Raw genomic sequence first — 20756 nt, forward strand, 5'->3', positions numbered from 1 at the left:
ATGAGCCCAGGCCGTCACATTCCTGGTCTTTCCTGGGAACCCTGGTCCCAAGGGAACCCAGGACACTTGGTCCTCAGGCGAAACTGGAACTCAAGCCTGGAAAGAGACCAAGACCCAAGACAGTTCCTGCCCCTCTGTCCTTCTGTCCTTTCCCCTCCGCGCCCTTCTCCCCCGCCCCGTCCCACCCCCCCCCCAGCTGGCCGCGGCTGTCATCCCCGCAGGGATGGGCCCCACGGGACCTGGCCCTCCAAGGACAAACATCCCCAGGTCAAAACTGCTGAGGTGACAACCCTTGCTGACTCGCATTTCCAAATTCCTGGGTGCTGGCGGGGGACACGGGGTCAGGGGTGCGGGCCTGGTCCCGGGGGCCCCGCAGGAGGGAGCCGGGGGCTGCGCTGCCCAGGGGGTGGCCGCCAAGCCCAGGGCTCTGCGTCGGCCCACAGCCCGCGTGCCCGCACCTCTTGGGGGAGCCCTGTCCTCCCTGTGAGTCCGGGGTCCCCCGCAGCCAGCGACCTCGGGGCGGGATGGCACGGGCAGGCCTGCCCTCGGGAGGCGCACACGGGGCCCACGGCGACAGGGGAAGCCCTGGCCCGACACACGTCCCCCACCTGCTCCGGGCGGGCGGCCGCCTATCCCCGGGTCGCACGGAGGTGCCGCAGCTCACCTGGCGAGGCCCACAGGGAACCAGGGGATCAGTGATGGCGTGGTCGCTGCACTGAATGGATCCCAAGTTCCAAATGTCTTGCTAAGGTCGCTGGACCCCCGAAGGCCTAGCAAGAGTCGGTGTGCGGCCCTCAGCGGGCGGCCCGGACTCCAGCAGGCGCGGATGGGGCGCCGGGCGGGCGGGCAGGGCTCCGGGCCGCGGCGGGGACCCTTCTGAGGTCGGTCGCACAGGCCGTGAAGACCCTCTCCGGCCCGGGGGAGACAGGCACCCCACGGGGCACAGCAGGCCCTTCGAGGGATTCCTGACTCTAAGTCCTCCCATGTTGGTTTACTTCCCACTTTAGTCCACAAATCGTCTCTCTTTCACCCTCCTCTTCCTGCAAATGGTCGAGGAATTACAGGACCCAAAGTCACCACCCTTTGCACTAAGGTTTCCTTCAGTGTCAGTCACTTTTGAATCCAGTACATTGAGCTGCGGTCTTGCTATTTTTCTAAATTACCGTCTTCAACAAATGCTTCAATAAAACAGTCTTTTTATTATTCTGATGGAATTCAGCAAACAGTGTCTATGGGACTTTTGTTTTTTTGTGAAGTGCTGTGTTGCCAGGATACCCGGGGTGAAGATGTCAAAAGAAGACACATTGAAAGGACAAGCTATAGTGAATATCCCAGAATCGGCCCCTTGCATACTAATCACCCTGATGTACCCTCGGTTGTTTCTGTTTGCTATAGGAAAGATACTGGAGTCCACAGTTTCTAAATCATAAACCATCCAGAGAACAGAAAACATGTATTACTAAGGAGGGCAACACATCCCTAACGCCCTTCTTTTTCCTTTTTTCCCCTTTCTTTTAAAATGTGACACTAAAAAAATAAAAAAATAAAAAATTTTTTAAAAATTAAAGAAAAAAATGTGGCACTAGGACCAGTAAAGACAAATTCTGCTGTTCAGTTAATGCAAGTAGGGAGATGAAAGAGAAACAGATTCCCTCACTGACAACTTCAGGAAGAATTTAAAATACAGTAAAAAGGAAAAAAAGAAAAGATGAGAAGAATTAAAGCCTTCTAACAATAGCAGAAAGACTCTGTGGTCACTTAATTACTGGAGAAGCATAGATTAAGCATTTTGTTCATAAGCATTTATTAAACACCTTCTGGGTACACAGTGTGATACTATAGCCTTAAGCTTGAACTAGATGTGTTTAAAGCCATATAGATGCACAGTCTTGTATCCAGATAAACAGAAAATAGAAGAGGCAATTCCACACGGTCAGAATAAAGAGGCTGTCGGAGAAGGACGAACATTATATGGTCTCATTCATTTGGGGAATATAAAAAATAGTGAAAGGGAATAAAGGGGAAAGGAGAAAAAATGAGTGGGAAGTACCAGAGAGGGAGACACAACATGGAAGACTCCTAACTCTGGGAAATGAACTAGGTGGTGGAAGGGGAGGTGGTGGGGGGTGGGGGTGACTGGGTGACAGGCACTGAGGGGGGCAATTGATGGGATGAGCACTGGGTGTTATGCTGTATGTTGGCAAATTGAACACCAATAAAAAATAAATGTATTTAAAAAAAAAGAATAAAGAGGCTGGAGATTGCACTGCTAGCAACTCCCAAGGCTGTAGCAGACCACAGGCCTGAGAAGCAAAGAACAGGGTATGTGCATGTCTGTGAGGTGGGGGCCATTTAACTTTGCTCTGTTACAACACTAGCATCCTGATCACATGAATACATTGCACTATTAAATGTGCACTGGCCACACGAGGTGATGCATGAGGGATTTTGTTAATGTGGATATGATACATTAAAAAAAAAAAAATACTTGAAGAAAAGTAGTTCAAGAAAAATTCCAGGTGAAACCAATAAGCTTGTTGGCCCTGTTGGAGGAGGCTGACCAGAGGCAAAGTTCTAGAAGCTGCTCCATGAGAATAATTATTGAATGTCCACAATAGCCAAACTGTGGGAGGAGCCTCGGTGTCCATCAACAGATGAATGGATAAAGAAGATGTGGTCTCTGTAGACAATGGAATATTCCTCAGCCATTAGAAACGACAAATACCCACCATTGGCTTCGATGTGGATGGAACTGGAGGGTATGATGCTGAGTGAAGTAAGTCAGTCGGAGAAGGACAATCATCATATGGTCTCACTCATATGGGGAATATAAGAAATAGTGAAAGGGATTAAAGGGAAAAGGAGGGAAATTGAGTGGGGAAAATCAGAGAGGGAGACAGAACATGAGAGACTCCTAACTCTGAGAAACGAACAAGGGGTGGTGGAAGGGGAGGTGGGCGGGGGGTGGGGGTGACTGGGTGACGGGCACTGAGGGGGGCACTTGACGGGATGAGCACTGGGTATTAGACTATATGTTGGCAAACTGAATTTAAATTAAAAAAATTTTAAATCAAAATTAAAAGTTAAAAGAAAGGAATAATCATTGAAGAAACTGAGGATGTTTACGCCAGGAGAAGAGAAGTTTACGGTGTTAGTGAAAATGCTGTTGAAGTTGTAGAAAGTGCCAACGTCAACTTTAAACACGTCCATCTTGACCAAAAAAGGTCTGAGCTCAAAACTAGCACCGTCCTCTCCCTGGCCCACAGGGTAGACGTGTGAATGCTGGATTTTCCAAAGAAAGTCGGCGCACCGCCAAGTGGCAGCGCGAGGCCTGGGCCTGCCGGCACCCTTGCTCTCAGACGCGGCATCGTGATCCGAGGCCCCGGCCTGCCCTTGGTTCTGAGGGACTCTTCTCCCTCGGCCAGAGAAGGAGAAAGACGATCCAGAGGGCCAGTCTCTCTGCAGGGGCGAGGGTTCTGTCTCGCCAGGGACAAGTTCTGAGAGAGCCGAAGAGAGTCGGAAGTTGTCGTCTGGGACCCGTGCGTTCACCTCAAGGAGACGCGAAGCAACCGCAGACCCCCAGGCCCCACGAAGTCCATTCCAAGGCTTCTGCCCGACTTGTACAATGCTCTTCCGCGGAAGCTAACAGAACACAAAAATCACTCCTTTTTAGAACTAAAGCATCTTTTCCACAATTTGTGCCGAAACATGCTGCAAATGCCAGAAGTGTAGCCCACCCGTGACTCCTTAAGCTGTTTCTGAAGGAAGAAATCTCTGCCCTTCCTCCCTTCCTGCTGCCAGCCTGGTGTCTAAAATAATTTGAATACAAAGATGAGCAAGAAAAGGTACCGTCAGGACTCCCAGAAAAACACGAGGCCGTGAGAAACCATAAGAGCAATGGAATCAACTTCCAGTATTCTAGAATTATCAGTACTGAGTACAGAGGAAATCAGAATTTTTATACTGAAGTCTGGATTAACCTATATGCTAGCTTGACTAGCGTGTGCTACGCAGTGCTGTAAGGATTAATTACAACGATTATACTTTGCGCCTACTATACGTCATTAAAATGATTTTGAAAAGAATATTAAATTAGTTGTGAACTGATAACGGTGTTTTAATGTAGCTTCCCAGCTTTTCGATATACGTAAAGAACTTTAAAAAGGTTCATACCTTGGTCCCTATAATTACTCTTTCTTAATTCTTACACTAAAGTAATAATCCCAAACGCCGACAAGGATTTGTACACAAACACGTGTACTTCGTCAATTCGAAACAAACAAAATCCAATATTTGGAGAATAATTATGTGAATTTTGGAAAACCAATCCAGGGTAATTGCAACATGGTAACACTATAACATGGTGTGAGCCAAAAAATTTTTAAGAAAAGGAATGCAAAATGGTAGAAATATGACCGAATAAGATATGCCAAAACAGTGGCGGCCTGTGAATGGTACAAACGGAGACCTATTCCCCATAAAAAACTCGCACTACCTCGATGATGAGGATGACGTGTCGAAGGCTTTCACTTCTCAGGAGGTTATCTTCATTCTGGGTGAGGCAGTAAATGGGTCGTAGATACAGGAAAAAGTAGAATCTGGTTGCGTCCGGCCTGTGCATCGCGCAGACACGACACCTGTCCTGTCCTTGTCGTAATTCATGATTGAGCTGAAGCCGACTGCCTGGGAGGCGCCGTGAGGGTCACCTCTTCTCCTGCTCTGCCCAGCATGGCGATCTGGCTCGTTCTGTGTGATCAGATTAATTTTTTTCCGTTATTGGAGACTCACATCTCCCAGTACCCATAAGCCTTTGCACAGAAATGCCGTGTTTTCAGGGGAAGCGAGCTTGCTGCAAGAGAACATGAGAGAGGGGCCAGGACACAGAAAAGCATCCAAACCTCCAGACATAAAATACATTGAGAAACTTCCAGCACGCCTGGAGGAGCCGTGTGCAATTACCGCGGAGCCGAGTGGAAACGATCTCCACGCTGCGTTTAAAATCAACATTCTTGTGTCTTGCACGAGAATTACTTCTAATTCATCTCCTCTTTTCCCTATCGCCTGGCTTCCTTCTTTCACTCAAGTCTCTGCCCCATTTCCACCACAAGACTCATTTACACCACAACCAGGTATAATCCATCCCTGCCCTCACTCACCCCGGGTGAAAAACTGTCTTTAAACAGACATCGCCCCTCCTTATTGGGTTTCATGCACACGTCTGAGTGTTTTCATAAATATATTGAATTAACCCAGTTAATTCTCACGAAAACTACGAGGTGCTATTATTTCTATTCTCTGGATGATGAGACTAGGACTCAGAGAGATTTACATTGTCCTGTCGGCCACGGAAAATTCAGGGTTTCAAAGAAGCTGCTTAGCTCTAAACCTCATTGTTCAACTCTACCACAATGGGTGCCCATGGGATATTTGTTCTGGGTTCCCTAGAAATAGCAGACATCTGTCATTTACCATCTAAATTGGGACAATTTTAGAGGGAAAGGTTATTCATAATAATGCTGGAGCAATGGGCATAAATTTGGACTGGCCAAGGAAAACTGGGAATAGTTATCCTAAGTAAGGTGGGAAAAGTATGAAATATAGCCAAAGGCCTCCTACAGGCCACCCTACACACACCCATGCACATAAGAACTGTGTCACAACCTGACAAAGAAATAAAATGTTGTCAGCTGAGTGGAATTCACTTCACGGAGTCATTTTTGTGTCCCGGGAAACCATCCCTAAGAGAACACCAGCAGGGACAAGTTAACCAGTGCAGCGACTCAAAATGATCGTACTTGAGAGGAAGCCATGCTGTTGGGTTGTCATCAAAGACAGAAAACTTGAAATGGACTTTTAGTGATTTCCAAACGGGAGAGCAGGCTTCCACCAGTCATGCCGATTCCTGCTTCATAAAGCTATTTCTTGGTTAAGATTTAAGCGCTAATAAGTGTATCCTTCTGCACAAGTGGCATGTACCAACCTGACATTTTTATTTGGTCCCTTCTCTCCATCACCTCTAGCTGAAAGCTCTGTGGGCAAACTGAAAACCACTGCTGGCTTTAGTGACTGGGGCCAAGGCTGGGGCCAACCCATGGCTGAGTTTCAAAGGAAAATTTGCATCTCTTCTCTTCTACCAGGAGATGACCCTCAGAGTGTCAGAAGACCTAGAATTAGCTAGAATATTACATCCAGGGAGGCCAACATCCACAAACATCAGCAACACAGTCCACCAAGAAGTCAATGGACATCTCAAGGAAACCCTGCCATGGCCATTCCTCAAGAGGACACAGGATCCACCGGCCCCCACGGATGAGGGCCTCTGTGCCAAGCAAGCTTTGCCCTCCAGCAGAAGAGTCGAATGAGGTTTCAAGTTGAAACCTGTTCTGGATGGTCCTGCTTAGGAGGCAATAAACTACTTGCTGTTGGGCAGAAAAGGTTGAAGGCATGCCAAGGGACCACTTTAGAGGTGACAAAGAGGAAGATGAGACATTCAAAATGCCTAAGAAAAGGTGAAGGCTCCAGGGAAGAGCATATTTCTTATCAGAGTTAAAAATGACCAAAAGAAACCCACAGAAAACTCTTCAAAATCCAACCAATCAACTGTGTTAAAGCTGGAATCTAGTTTTGTCAAAAAATTCCATCTCCTGGGCCTTAGGAAATCAGCTGGGTCGTATTTGAATCTACATGTATTGCAGCCCCTGGAGAGCAGCTGTGTGTAGTCCCCACCTTCAGAAGAGCCGGTCCGAAAGGGTTCACTGAGCACCAGTGGGTTCGTTCACGTGGCCACTCATCACACGTGTGACCGTTGCACCAGGAGAGGGAACGTCACGTAGCAGCCAAAGGCCTGGGGTCTGGACCAGAGTGTATGATTTCAAGCACTGCTTCCACTTCTTACATGTATGATCTTGCAGGGGCTACTTAAAGGCTCTAAGTTTCCATTTCTCCTCAAAATGGGAGAAGGGGGCAATAATGGGGCTCAACTCACAGGAGTGTTGGAGAATTGAGTCAACATACGCGAAATGGTAAAACAGTGCCTGGTACGTGGTATGTAGTATGTACGTGTTGATTATCATGAATAATAGAAACCCATTGATCACACTTCGCAATGGGAAAGACGGTTCGTGCTTGTTGTTTGAATCCCTCTCATTCTGGAAAGAGCATGGCACAGCCAACAAACATAAGTAAAATGCAGTAGGATGGCGTCACTTCCAAGTGGCAGCAAAAGAAGTGAAAGCAAGGGTGGAGCTGGAATGCAGCTCGTATCTTCATCACTTGGATATTCTTTTCCGTCGTGAATTGACCTTTCAGAGGCGAGACAAGAGCAGGACGGAGCTACGGGGAAGGGGACCCGGCCTGCGTGACATGCCTGCTATCAGATGTCGCAGTCACTCTGAAATAATTTTCATGTTGATGTCTCATTGTTGCTCCTGGTTTCGTTGTCTTTCCTTCGCATCACTGATCCTCCCGGTCCTGCCAGCAATGGGCAGCAGAGAGGAGGAGGCCTACGGGAGAGGAGACGGGGACAGGCGGAGGCGGCAGCTTCCAACGAAGGCGGGCAGAGCAAAGGGAGGAAAGGGATCGGGGGAGGCCGAGGGGCTCAGAACACTCCCCGCCCAGCCCTCGATGGTGCCGTGTCTCGGCCAGCCCACGGGGACCTCCCAGCCCGCCCTCCGCTTCCAATTAGTGATGCCCATTAACATTTTCATGAGGTGATGCATTTGTCTTCTGACCATGGTAATGATGTCAGTGTTCTTCGTAGTCTTGGGAGAATCGATTTGCCAAAAGTGCCTGCTCCGGGAAGCAATTAGGAGAGCACCGTCTTAGGAATTTTCCTGTGGTTTGAACTTCAAAGTTGTAGATCAACTTCGGTGTGGGCCATGTTTATGTGTCACATAAAGAAGTTATTGATATTCTAGAAACAGATGATTACAAATAACAGCTGATGCTTAGATACACGAACCTAGAGGGGACCTTTTAGAGACCAGGGAATCCTGCTTCCTTATCCTGCAGCCGCAATGAAGCGATTCTCCCCGGACCACGGTACCCTATTCTTAATAGAGCAAGAGCAGATTCACAAAAGTAAAAAAAGAAAAAAAAAATGTCAAAAGAGATTAATACACAAGGCATGCTTCTCTTCTTGTTTCAGTTTTATCGGTGTGTGAATAGGTCTCTGAGCTCTGGGCTGTTGTCCCGAGGGCTGGGTGTGTCAGGACGTCCACTACAGCGGCCTTGGCCTGGCGATGGGCCATCCGGGCCCTTTCCAGCTGTCCGGCTGCCCGGCTGCCCTCTGTCAGTGTGGCCACTGTTATTTCATGAGAATCAGCTTGATTTGAGACGAGTTGCCACCTCGTCGGAGGGGCCACATGACCAAGGTGATTATATTGCAAAGCATAATGTGGCTCGAAACGTAGCCAGTGGACTCTACTGGAGGCCAGAGGGGAACTCCAGGCTTACATACATGAGCTTTACGCCGCCTCTTTTGCTCACTTCTCAGGAAACACGGCGGCCAAAAGAGCGGCCTCTGGAAATAGACAGCCTCAGTTATTGGCTGCGTGATCTTAGGCCAACCTCTTGACGTCTGTTTCCTCCTGTGTGAAATGGAGACTCTGACAGTAATAACAATGACACAGGGTTATTGAGGGATGTGAATGAGATAAGCCAAGTAAAAGTGCAGGTGGGCATTAAATGAAGCAAAGAAGTGAGTCAAGGCCAGGAAGTAGACACTCATTTAGCATAGAAGGTGATACAAGGAGATGCCATGCAAGGAGGAGATTCAGCTTTGTAATGCAAGACATCTGATTGTGTTTTTGTAGTTATTCTACTGAGGACAGATATCTGAGGGTCATCCTCCCTCCCTTCCTTTATCCTCAGGATATGGTCTTTTTATAGGTATCCTTTCCTTCCCACCTATACCATTAAAAAAAAAAAAAAACTAAAACAAAAAACAAATAACTGGATGGACCCTTTCCTTCCCACCTACTCCATTAAAAAAAAAAAAAACCCTAAAACAAAAAGCAAATAACTGGATGGACTGAACAAAAAGTGGCTAATCTCCCATGTTTCGAGGCTGGACAGAGGAAATGCAGAAACATAAAGGATTAAAACCTAAAACCTAAACAAAGGGGTTAAAACCACTGACAAACTGTAGGGTTTGCTCAAGGAAGGATGGGAGGAAATCTAAGGCTATGACATGCCCAAGAATCTAGAATGCCACTTGTAGGCACAGGGAATAGCTAAAGGAATACATTTTTGTTTCGTTGGCCAACTAGGGGACGAAGAAGTAGCGCATGTTGGTTTTCCCCATCCTCACCTCCAAATTCTAGCAAGTACTTGCATCTCTCCATTTACAAGTGGGACGGTAGAGAAACAGGTACAGCATTTGGCAATTTTAATAGTAATAACGGACTGGGGCAAAAATTATCACGGGATGATAAAACAGTTGGGTAAATGTTTGATGGGAAGTAGTATATTTATAGTTTCATTATGTTCAGTAGAAAGAAAAAAGTGGCAACTTTCCAGTGGATGCCCCCCAACTACACAATCCCAGTAACATCACCAATAACGAGTCAAACTGGCATCAGGTGCCTCCTGCTGTCACACATTAGGCTGGATGCAATATGACTTATGTAGTATTCCCGCCAAAAAGTCAGGGAAACAAATCACGGGGCGTTTTACAAAATAATGTCCAGGTACTCTTTCAGAATGTCAAGGCCATGAGAGACAACTAAAGTCTGAGGAGCTATTCCAGACTAAAAAGGCCCGATGAGTGCAATGAGTGATCTTAGATTTGATCATGGATCAAGAAAACATGATATAAGAGATGGGACTGAAGGGCGCCTGGGTGGCTCAGTGGGTTAAACATCCAACTGGTGATTTTGGCTCAGGTTGTGATCTCACTGGTCATGAGATCAAGCCCCGTGTATGGCTCCGCACTCGGGGGGGGGGGGCTCCTTGAGGATTCTCTTCCTCTCCCTCTCCCTCTCCGTCTCCCCCCCACTGGAACTTTCTCTCTAAAATAATTTTTTTAAAAAAAGAGATGCAATTGGGATGAGATCTAAATATGAGCTGTATATTAGGAGAGAGTGTATCAATGTTAAGTTTCCTGAATCTTAGGATCATTATATGATGAATACGTAAAAGAATATTCTTGTTTTTAAGAGATACACACAGAAGTATTCAGGGGTCAATATCATGGCATCTCAAGTCCTCTAGCAAGAAGGAAGAGGAGGGGAAAGAGGGGATGGGGAGATGGAGAATTGTGGTGGGAAGTTCTGCAGAAAGAGAGAAATGAAACAATTACTGCAAGACGTCAACACGTGTGAATCTAGGTGAAAGGTATACAAAGTTCATCACATCACACTTGCATTTTTCTGTTAAGTTGGAAAATTTTCCCAAATAAAACATTTGCATAAAACATTACATAAACAGAGAACAAGAGAGCAAGACAACAAGGTGATTGATGGCAAGACGGATTTGTTGAAGGCACCATCCCCTTCCGTGAAAGGCCACTGGGTGGGGTCACATTTCACCTGGGGGTGCTCGGCGAGGCCCCCGAATTGCTGCCGTCTCCAAGGGTGTGACCACCAATCCCTGTGGGAAATATCAGAAAGGGAGACAGAACATGAAGACCCCTAACTCTGGGAAATGAACTAGGGGTGGTGGAAGGGGAGGAGGGCGGGGGGTGGGGGTGACTGGGTGACGGGCACTGAGGGGGGCACTTGACGGGATGAGCACTGGGGGTTATTCTCTATGTTGGCAAATTGAACACCAAAAAAAGTAAATTTATTATTAAAAAATAAATAAAAATAAAAATGGAAAAAAATTATTATTAAAAAAAGAATAAGTATATACATTTAAAAATTCAAAAAAAATAAAAGAAATAAAAGAAAACTAAACACAGGCTGCTGCTGCTTGTGTGGCCTTAATTTTCTTGAATTTATTATTATTATTATTTTTTTTTTTAGTAGAACTCTTATGCTGTCTACCGGTCAGGAAAAATCATTGAAAAAAAAAGGTTTGGGAAGGCAGCAAGTCATTTTCAAAAAAAATCTATGTATGTGGCTTAAATTTTTTCTTTTCCCTTGAAACTTCCCGTGTACTTTCCTCTGCCGAGTGGAGTTACACACTGTGTTTCTTGCATCTCGCGCACTCACGCCACCGTGCATCGCCAATCACCTCCAGACTGAGTTTCTTTAAAGCTAAAAGCATCTTCCTCCTAGATGTTCACTTCGTTTCGGTCATTTACGGGTTTCTTGCCCACTGATTTCACATCGACTTTTAAAGCATTTGACTTTATGGAGTTCCTCCAAAGCACACAACTTATTTTCATAAAGAAGACTCTCTTTCCTTAAAGGTATCATCCGTTCATGTCATATTTAATTAAATTCTCAGCTCAGCCAAGGAGCAGAGGCCCACGGCCACGAGGCCGAGCAGCCAACTGACCCCCTGGATTCGAGGGTCACGAGCCTCAGTCACCATGTGTCAGGGAAGGAGTGGAAGACCACCGGTCAATCCCATGGGGAGTTGGGGGGTCAGCGGAGCGGAAGTCCTTACCAGATCTTCGATATTTACTTGTTTTCAACAAGCAAAAAATGTGCAATTCTCCAGAGTAGAAGCACCTCTTCCGATGATGAATACTGCTTCTCTCCCAGGTTTCCCGCCTCTTCCAGAGACTCTGAAATAAGCTGTGGGGATTCCGTTGTCGGAAAGCAGCCGAGCGCCCACGCTGTGCCAGGGGCTGCTCGGTGTCCGGGGTCCAGGTTTCCCTTCCCGAGCTGCCACCCGAGGGGGGCTCGTCCTGGGGGTGCTGCGTCCCCCTTCTTTACTCCGGTGGAGGCTGCAAAAAAATGTCTCGGCAAGTGAGGAATTAATTCCAGGCTGTCTTTTTTCTCTTCCGAGGGGCTGGAAGGATAAAAACGTGGGAGTTTTCTACCCTGTGTCGAGTCAAATGATGTTATCATCTGCCACGTGTGGGACACGTTGTTTATGGTACAGTCGATTGATCAGGACGCCCGAGAGCCGTGATGGATGGGCCGCGGCTGCAGCAGCGCCGAGGAACAAGGAAAAATGGCCCTAATTAACATAGGGAGGCCCGCTGATGCGATTTTGTGTCTTCCTTTATTTAAACAATTTTCTAAATTTGAGATGATTCCTTTAATTAATCAGAGTGAAGGCTTTTTAGTTTCCAGTATTTCTCTCTGCCTTCAAGTGACTTTAGAAAGACTGCTGCGGCCCGAGTGGGAGGGAACGCTGCCTTGGAGCCCGAGGCGACCACCAGGAGGACGAAAATCTGGGTCAGGGACCAGGCCCCGGCTCCAGCGTGACCTCCCCACGCCCCCAGCGGTGCGGCCTGTCGGCCTGCGGGGACCCCCCCGGCTCCCCTCGGGGACCCCTCCTCGGAGCACACAGGACCTCCAGGCCCCATGTCCCCCGCTCTGAAACGCTCAAACCCGCTGTCCTGTCCTCTGGGCAACTCACCGCACCTGCTCCCCCCGTGGACACTCGCCGCACCCACTCCACACGTGGACACGTAAAGGCACATCCTGTGAACACTCTGGCAACGACACGTTCAAATTCTTACTTTATCAACAAGAAAACCAGGCCGAGGAGACATTGAATAAACAGCACAGACAGTGTCACTGGTACAACTGGAGCAAAACCCAGTCTCCTCTGTCCCCACGGAGGACCCCTCCCACGCCACCACAACCACGCTCTCTGATTTTTACCGCCTTAGTGCGGATCCCAACACACTCTGCATAACTGCCCTGATGCTCCCTCCCTCAGAAGCCCCGGGACTCGGGCCCCTGGAGCACGTCCCCCCCCTCGGGAGCACCAGGCCCTATGACTCGGGCCCCTGCAGCACGTCCCCCCCCAGCACCAGGCCCTGGGACTCGGGCCCCTGGAGCACGTCCCCACCCCCAGCACCAGGCCCTGGGCCCCTGGAGCGCCCCCCCCCCCCCGGAGCACCAGGCTCCTCAAGGGCCAGGTCCCCAGATCCGCTTCCTTCGCCTCCTCTGCAAGCACCTAGTGAGGAGACACTGACTCAGGGCCGGTGGGTTCGATGAGCTAAACCTCACATCAGAGGGTCGGGGGCTTCCTCCCAAGAATCGCAGGTCCCCCAGTAACTGCAGAGGGCACACGTCTTCTGATGGCACTTCCAGGCCCCCCCGTGCGTTTGATTAACTTCTGTATTTTCCAGCCGTTGTGCTGCCCAAGCATCCGTTCTGTTTCCCCAGGTGGGACATAGAGCTGTAGGTAACAGGCAGTTAATAAGCTTAACAGGTAGGGACAGAGGCTCATTAATGGTTGCTCGGTGATTTGTGGCCAGTCCCCCCAGCACCTAAATCTTGAAATAAATATATTCAGAGACTCCGTTATCCCAGAAGAGGACATGGATCATTTTTCTTTCATTAACAATGGAGCCGCTACAGCAACATTTTTATTTATATGCACATTTCCAAGCCTAAAAGCTTGTCCCTTTAAACCTGCTTGCACTAAATTTTGATCAGCCCTTGATGAAAGAAGACTTATGGATCGGAGACAACCTGGTAACCATCTGTGCCCGATGCATATTAAAGGAAATGTAAATTCACAAAAGGCTCCCCGGCATATATCAGTTTATCCACCCGGGGAAGACAGAGGATGATTACATAATCTGGGCCCAAATCCCCAGATTCAGAAGGGCCATGTTAATGAGGAACTTTGCTCGTGTGCAAAGCAGCAAGGTGCCTTCAGAAAAAGAAATTTCTAGACAAAACGGGGATCCAACCTTCCCCTATCTGGTTATCTATCTGATGCGGTAGGTGCTTGGGAGGTTTGCATCCAACCCTAAGACCACACGTGCACACACACACACACACACACACGTGCACACACATGCACACGCACCTCTGAGCCCTAATGAATGAAGGTCCAGGCAGGCACAGTAATCTTTTATGACCATCCCCCCCAGTACCACCGCCCTGGGCCTCCCACCCTATCTCCTGCCTGGAGGGTCCCTGCCCCGGAGGGTCCCTGCCTGGAGGGTCCCTGCCCCAGAGGGTGCCGGCCCGAGATGCTCCACGCACTGTATGACCCGAACCAGGGTGGTCATCACATCCTCTGTCCCGACCCTTTTCCCTGCACTGACTTAATCTAAACGAATCAGGTTTCTCTCTGCAACTTTGGAACTGGCTCCCAGGGGACCGGCTCACCCGCTCACCCGGACGAGGGTCCTGCAGAACCGGGAACCCACTTCCGCCATGTGCTGAAGACACAGCAAAGGTGGGTGTGGCGGGGGACAAATCTAAGGCGGAGACGCAACGGCGGCCAGAAAGCCAGAGCCTGGCAAGACCTGCAGTGAAACAAGGAGAGAAGGAGGTTGTGCCCTTGCTGAGCATCCTCGGGTGGGGGGCCCGAGCCCCGCCAGTGCCCTCCCACCCCCCGCCTGCAGCCACCTCCTGCCCGGGCGGGGGCCTCCGCGCGCTCCGAGGGGCCGGGCCGCGAGCTGCCCGTGGTGGCCTCACCAGGCCTGGCCTATTCCCGAGCCAAATGCTCTTGCCTCGGCCGCTGGCGTCTCCCGGGCGCTCGGGGACCGGCAGCACGTGGAGCTGGGGCCCCAGGCTGAAGGGGACGCCAGGAGCCCGCGGGTGACAGCGGCCGGGTGGCCGCAGCAGGGAGCCCAAGGCACCCAGAGGGATGGTGGCTGGGAAGCTCTCTTGCTCCCCGCCCCCTGCCGGCCTGTTCTGCCGTCCAGAACCATCTTTTACACTCTCCGAGTCTTATTAAAAGCTCCATCCGCACCCGGCCACAGCGTCGTCCTCCCTTAGCCCTAACACGCATTCCGGGCCGTGACCACAAACTGGAACCTCCGAGGGGAGCCACAGAGGGGCCCTTCACTGAATTCCCTGGAGCCACCCAGGGGCCCCCCGGCGTCGCAGGCTCCTCCAGCCCAGACTCTTCAGCAGACCCTTGGGTTCCACGAGGGACGTAGAGAAAGAGAAGTGCAGCAGGGATGGTGCACGTGTCCGGGCACGGCTTCTCACTCCCGTAGCACGCGGCCGCGTCAGGAGGACACAGCACCCTGTCATTCCCGAAGGTCAGAGAGAGGTGACGCTGCTCGGCCGGCGGAGGCCCGGCCCGCCTGGTCCCCGCAGATGTCCCCGCAGATGTCCCCGCAGATGTCCCCGCTAATTCGGTGTAATCCTCCCCTCGGTGAGGGAGGCGGTGATGCGAACAGGGGTGCCTTCCAAGCCGTAATTGCAGCGTCTTTCTTTTGTCCCAACCGTGGAGCGGCTCGGGGTCGCCCGCCTTGGCAGCCAAAGGCCTCATCTGGCCCCTTCGAATGGCAAGAGCCGGTAGCCGGACCAGGAGCCCCCCGCAGCCGCAGGGAGGGACCGCAGGTGGCCAGTAACCCCGGGGAGGAGCAGGCCCCGCCTGTTCGCTTCACCTTGGGTGTCCTTGCAGCACTAGGCCGGCTGAGAGAGCTGGGGAGGGTGGACGTGCAGCTTTGAAATGAAACTCAGGAAAGCTACCCTCACACGTAACAAGGCCTAAACAACAAAGACAGCCCCCCCCACCTCGCGCTCCAGGGCCCCCGGCCGTGGCCCTTCCTTCCATACGGCCCAGCAAGCAAGGGGCAGGGACCCTCGTGGGCCCTGGACGCCCTGATCACTCTCAGCGGCCGATGGGGAAGACAAAGAGGAAATCCATTCAGAGTCAGATTCCAGCAGAGTTCAAATAAGAGGACTTAGGTCTTCTTTTAAAGGAAACGTAGAAGGATCTCGGACCTCAGTCACTGGCTAATTTCTCTGCACCCAATGCATCACGGACAATAATAAATGTTTAGGTTCAAGTGGTTCTAGATTGGGGTATGAAGTGGGGAAATATTACGTCTTGTGTTTCACGCTGAAGAGGAGAAACCAGTTTCCGGGGCAGCATTATTGGGGAAGAGGAACGTAGGCATTAAAAAAGAGAGAGAGAGAGACAGAAAAAAATAGAAATGAACACATCTGAAACTGCCTCTAAGGCTTCAATAATAATAATAATAATAATAATAATAATAATTGCACGTACGTTGGACAGAGCTTTGAGCTCTGGGCGCCCTGGGCCTTGGTCCTCCAGAGCCGCCTGCGCCCGCCTGGGCTGCCCCTCGCGCACCAGCCCGGGCTGCACGGCTGTCGAGAGGATTGCCCGGTGGCAGGCTTCTGTGAGATTAAACTCAGTCATTATCTCAGAAGCCAGTTATCTCATGTTGACAAAATCCCTTGGAGTTCGCTGCCGAAAACCTTAATTTCCACATTCAGACGAGATCTGGACGGGAGCAGCCATCAGTTCAACACTGCGCAGTGCCCGGGCCCCCGCCGCTGCCCCCACTCCCCAGCCCGGGGCCTGCCTCCTCCGGAATTGTCCTCTGAGGCCGTAGGTCAGGCTGGGGAAGAACGGGCGACGCATCCGCCACCACCCGTGGGCCCGACTGCTGCCCTCGCCAAGAGCCGCGAGCGCCTCCGTTACAGGCCCGCCTTCCTGGGTGGCCTCGGCCCCCGAGGACAGGCCCCGCGCCATCGGACGGAGACCCCACAGGCCTGACCCCAGATCGGGCTCCATCACATGAGACGTGTCAAACCCGCAAGGCAACGACCATGGCACGCTTGGTTTCCTCATCTGTACAACACGGGGAACGACCAGGACAGTGACCCAACGACTACAAAACGCTGAGTGCAATGGACGACTGCTGCCACTTCCCAGGATTCAGCATTTTCTACAGTTAATGAGTTATTTATTCAATCAGCAGATATCTGTTGAGCACCTCCCGAGCCACGGGGGAAGACGGCAGGAATAGAGAAATAAAAATATGCACGCTCCGCTCTCGAGGAGCTTGCGGCTTGAGGGTGGGACATAGTCCTCAGCAAGCCTACGGGGCGGTGCACACAGCATGTTGAAGAAGGAGCATCCAAATTTGGCTGGATGCATCAAAGAGGGCCCAGATCTGAGGGGTAAGTGTGCGGTAGGGACGCAAAGGCCAGGAGGCAGCTCCCTTCCACGGAGATAGCTTGTGCTGGGTCTCAGGACAGGGAGCGTACGGCTCACCCAGGTAATCCTAGACTGGTCTTGCCACACCTGGTGAGGAGAGATGAAATAAAGGGGAAGGAGGCTCCTTGAGGGGAGAGATGATTGTAGTGGTTTTGTACATTGACGACAAGGCCCAGCTCTTACTTCTTGGTACCCAGAGTGAAGACCTGCTGTGATGGCTTAATTTCACTTGTCAACTTGACTGAGCCCCAAGATGCCCGGGGACCCGGTTAAATATTATTTCTGGATGCATCTGCGAAGCTGCTTCCAGAATAGATTAGCTTCTTTTTTTTTATAATTATTATTTTTTTAATAATAAATTTATTTTTTATTGGTGTTCAATTTGCCAACATATAGAATAACACCCAGTGCCCCCCTCAGTGCCCACCAACCAGTCACCCCCACCCCCGCCCTCTAGATTAGCTTCTTAACTGGTAGACTGAGTAAAGCATGTTGCCCTCCCCACAGAGGGAGGGCGGCAACCCACCCACTGAAGACCCAAAGAGAACAAAAAGCAGAAGGAAATTGAATTTCTGTCTCTACCTGACTGCTGAGCTGAGACGACAGTCTTCTCAGACTGGGACTTAGACCCTCAGGTGTTCCCAGTGCTCACCTTTGGACTTAGCGTGGAGTTTACACCATTGGCTTTCCTGGGTCTCCAGCTTGCAGACAGCAGATCGTGGGATTTGTTAGCCTCCATAATTATGGGAAACCAATTCTTTTTTAGGAATCATGTGTGTGTCTATATCTGTATCTTCTGTTTGTCTGGAGAACCATATTTGCATGTAGCAGATGCTCAGTAAATGTTACCTGAAAGACATATTAATGAGTGGAGCATTCTAGGATTATTGTCTTATTTTCAAGAATCAGGTCAAACTTTGAAGGAGAAAGGAGTAATAAAGAGGAAATGGAAGTTCCCACATACGTCTGGCCAAAGCCTCTGTATTTTCCACTGGGAAAACCCCAAGACCCTTCTGACCATCTCACGCATGTTAGGTCACAGGACACCCCTGAACACACCTTCTAGCTCTGTGACTAGCACAGAATCAGTTTATACTCGGGTGACATTGGCTCTTGTTGAGCATCAACATTTTCACCCCCAAAGCAGGGAGCACTTACCATAGAGTTTGGGTATGAATCTCTGTCTCTTGTAGAACCACCCAGTGCTTTTCAAAACAAAGAATCTAAACATATGGTTCAGGGATTCAGAAGAGCTGGAGCCAGTCCTCAAGTCTGTAAGCACATCTGATGTGGGAGCAAAAAAAGGGTTGGGCTGGTGGGTGGGGGATGGAGGAGGACATCTGTGAAGAAAGAAGGCGTCTGGCAGGTTCCTCTAGGGAAAGGGAACTAGAATGGACCAGGCACTTGCCTGATCCTCCAATCACTGCATTCCTTTAATCACCGTTTTGCTTTCCCCTCACCCTGCACGTCCTTAGGGGGAGAACCATTATCTAAACGTATGTTCTATACTTTGCTTTGGGTTGACACTCAAATAAATATTGAACAATAATGAAAATCGGGCCCCTAGAAGCAGCAGGTAGTTGGCCAATCAAGAGGAAATAAACATCCGGCAGGGCAGAGGCCTGGCGAGGTTAGTCCGTGGCTGTTCAAGACCGCACGGTGAAGGGGGGGCACCAGAAGGCAGGAGCTTTATGTTCTCCACGCTCATCGTTGTTGGTCGAGGCACTAGAAGGACCTTGAGGATCTAGGTCAAGGGGCAGGTGACATGCCTGCTTGTCATAGCTCAGGGAAGCGTAACCCGTTCATGAACGAGGGGAGAAGAGCAAAAATGCCTTGCTCAGTGGAGTGTCCCAGGACGGGTTTGTCAAGAGCCCCTTCCCAGGGAAAGCGCAATCCAGAGGCTATTGCCGTTGATTCTATTTTGTGTTTTTGCCAAGCTCTCCCATGAAGAGGGTTCCCAACTGGAGTTAACCTCCAAGGAGAAAAGTAGCAGCACTCATAATAGATTCTTTTGTGACTCCATGTGTAATTTCGTCCTTCCTCTGACCTTGGGCCTGAGTTAGGAGAGAGCTCCAGACAGAAGAAATGCATTTTGAAAGCTGGAGAGTCCTTTGTTGCTCACTTGAAAGCGTCAAGTCTGGGTCTCTCGGGCCGCACAGATGTCCCTGCCTGTGCTCCCTTAGAACAACCCGGCGGCTTCTCTCTGTGAAATGACCACTTCTGTCACTCGGTGAGACTCTCTTTTCCTCCAAAAGGTCTCGCTGGCGATGTTAGCATGCATGTGAACTCTTATGCTCATGTGCTGGTCAAGACCACGCTTGTTAATTAGATTCCACGGTGACTTGGATGAGTGGTCAAAACCACTTTGCATTTGTCTCATTAACAGCCTCACACGTCGAGTCAGGCTTCCTGTGAGTCTCAGCTGCCTGGGGAGGCTGACATGGGAAGAAGCAGAAAGAGCCCACCACCCTTGGCCAAAGACATCTGTGCTACCCAGGAACTATGGGGCCTGAAATCTTGCCATTTTCAATTTGTTTTTTGCAGAGTTAGCATAACCTTTCCAAGGATTTTTATATTTTGTATTCAGCAAATATATATAGGAAGCATCTTTCTTGCATCGGCACTGGGGGAGATCAAGCAATACAACAGCCTGTGCCACACTCTACATGAAAGATGGATACATATCAATTACCGTAATCTAGGATAAAAAGTATGACTATCTTAAGAAAGTTTAAGATAAGATGCTATGGGAATCCAGAAGAGGAAGTTATTGATCACTTTGGACTCGGAGGCTCTTTGGGCATTGGAGCTGGGCCGTAAAGTGTAGGTATGATCCGGACCGAACTGGAAGGCATTCTAGAAGCACTGAAATTTGCAAGCTTTTTTCCTATTTTTTTAACAGTAAATATTTAAAAATAAATAAGTGATTTAAAAGTAAATAAGTAATAAATAGATAAATTTTCTCTGTGGCAAGAGCGGTCTGAGCGCAACCACTGTTTCACCAGGTACTACTCCAAGCCCTTCAAATAAAAGGGCACCGAGTCAATGGGAAAATACGAGCTGGACTAGTGAACCTTCTAGATTCACGTTTTTCCTTGTACTCGGCAAAACTTTGATATAAGTGATAGAAATGGATTTGTTTCAGGGTTTATGACCAATGGAGATACATTCAGACTTGATTCCAAAGTAGCAGGGAGCCCAAAACCCTGCCTATGGCTGAGTGTGGGGCTTAGGGAGGGACCATCCTCAGCCTTGGAGGATATGTGGGGAAAGTAGAGGAGCTTTGGCCACCAGTCCAGCCCTCTAGGACTGTCAGCCCAAAGAGAGCAGGTAGATGTCACGGAGAATCTGGGACATGAGGTCAAATCTGGCAGTTTCTTGAGACACTGGGGCTGGCCACATAGCTTTTTTTTCTTTAATCTTTTTAAATTTTCTGGTTATAGTAAAACATATATAACATGATATTTATCATTTTAGTTATTTTTAAGTGTATAATAGCGCTAAGCTTGGGGTCCCTGGGTGGCTTAGTCGGTTAAGCTTCTGCCCTCAGCTCAGGTCATGATCCCGGGGTCCTGGGATGGAGCCCCACAGCGGGCTCCCTGCTCTCCTCCCCTCTGGTTCTCTCTGTTGCTATCTCTGTCTCTCTGTCCCAAATAAATAAATAAAATCTTTTAGAAAAAATAGTGCTAATCTCATTCACACTGTCATACGACTAGTTTTCCAGGACTCTATTCATTTTGCAAAAC

General features: G+C 49.5%; 1 long non-coding RNA gene across 1 annotated transcript; it reads right to left on the bottom strand.

Annotated features, from left to right (window-relative positions):
* Positions 1-14195: 14195 nt before the first annotated feature.
* Positions 14196-19760, bottom strand: LOC140609775 (uncharacterized). The gene is made up of 3 exons (XR_012011509.1): positions 18169-19760; positions 17663-17859; positions 14196-14332 (listed from the first exon to the last, which is right to left on the bottom strand). It is a non-coding gene; the product is annotated as an uncharacterized lncRNA (long non-coding RNA).
* Positions 19761-20756: the final 996 nt, after the last annotated feature.

The sequence above is a fragment of the Canis lupus genome, chromosome 2 (assembly GCF_048164855.1).
Source record: "Canis lupus baileyi chromosome 2, mCanLup2.hap1, whole genome shotgun sequence".
NCBI lineage: Eukaryota > Metazoa > Chordata > Mammalia > Carnivora > Canidae > Canis > Canis lupus.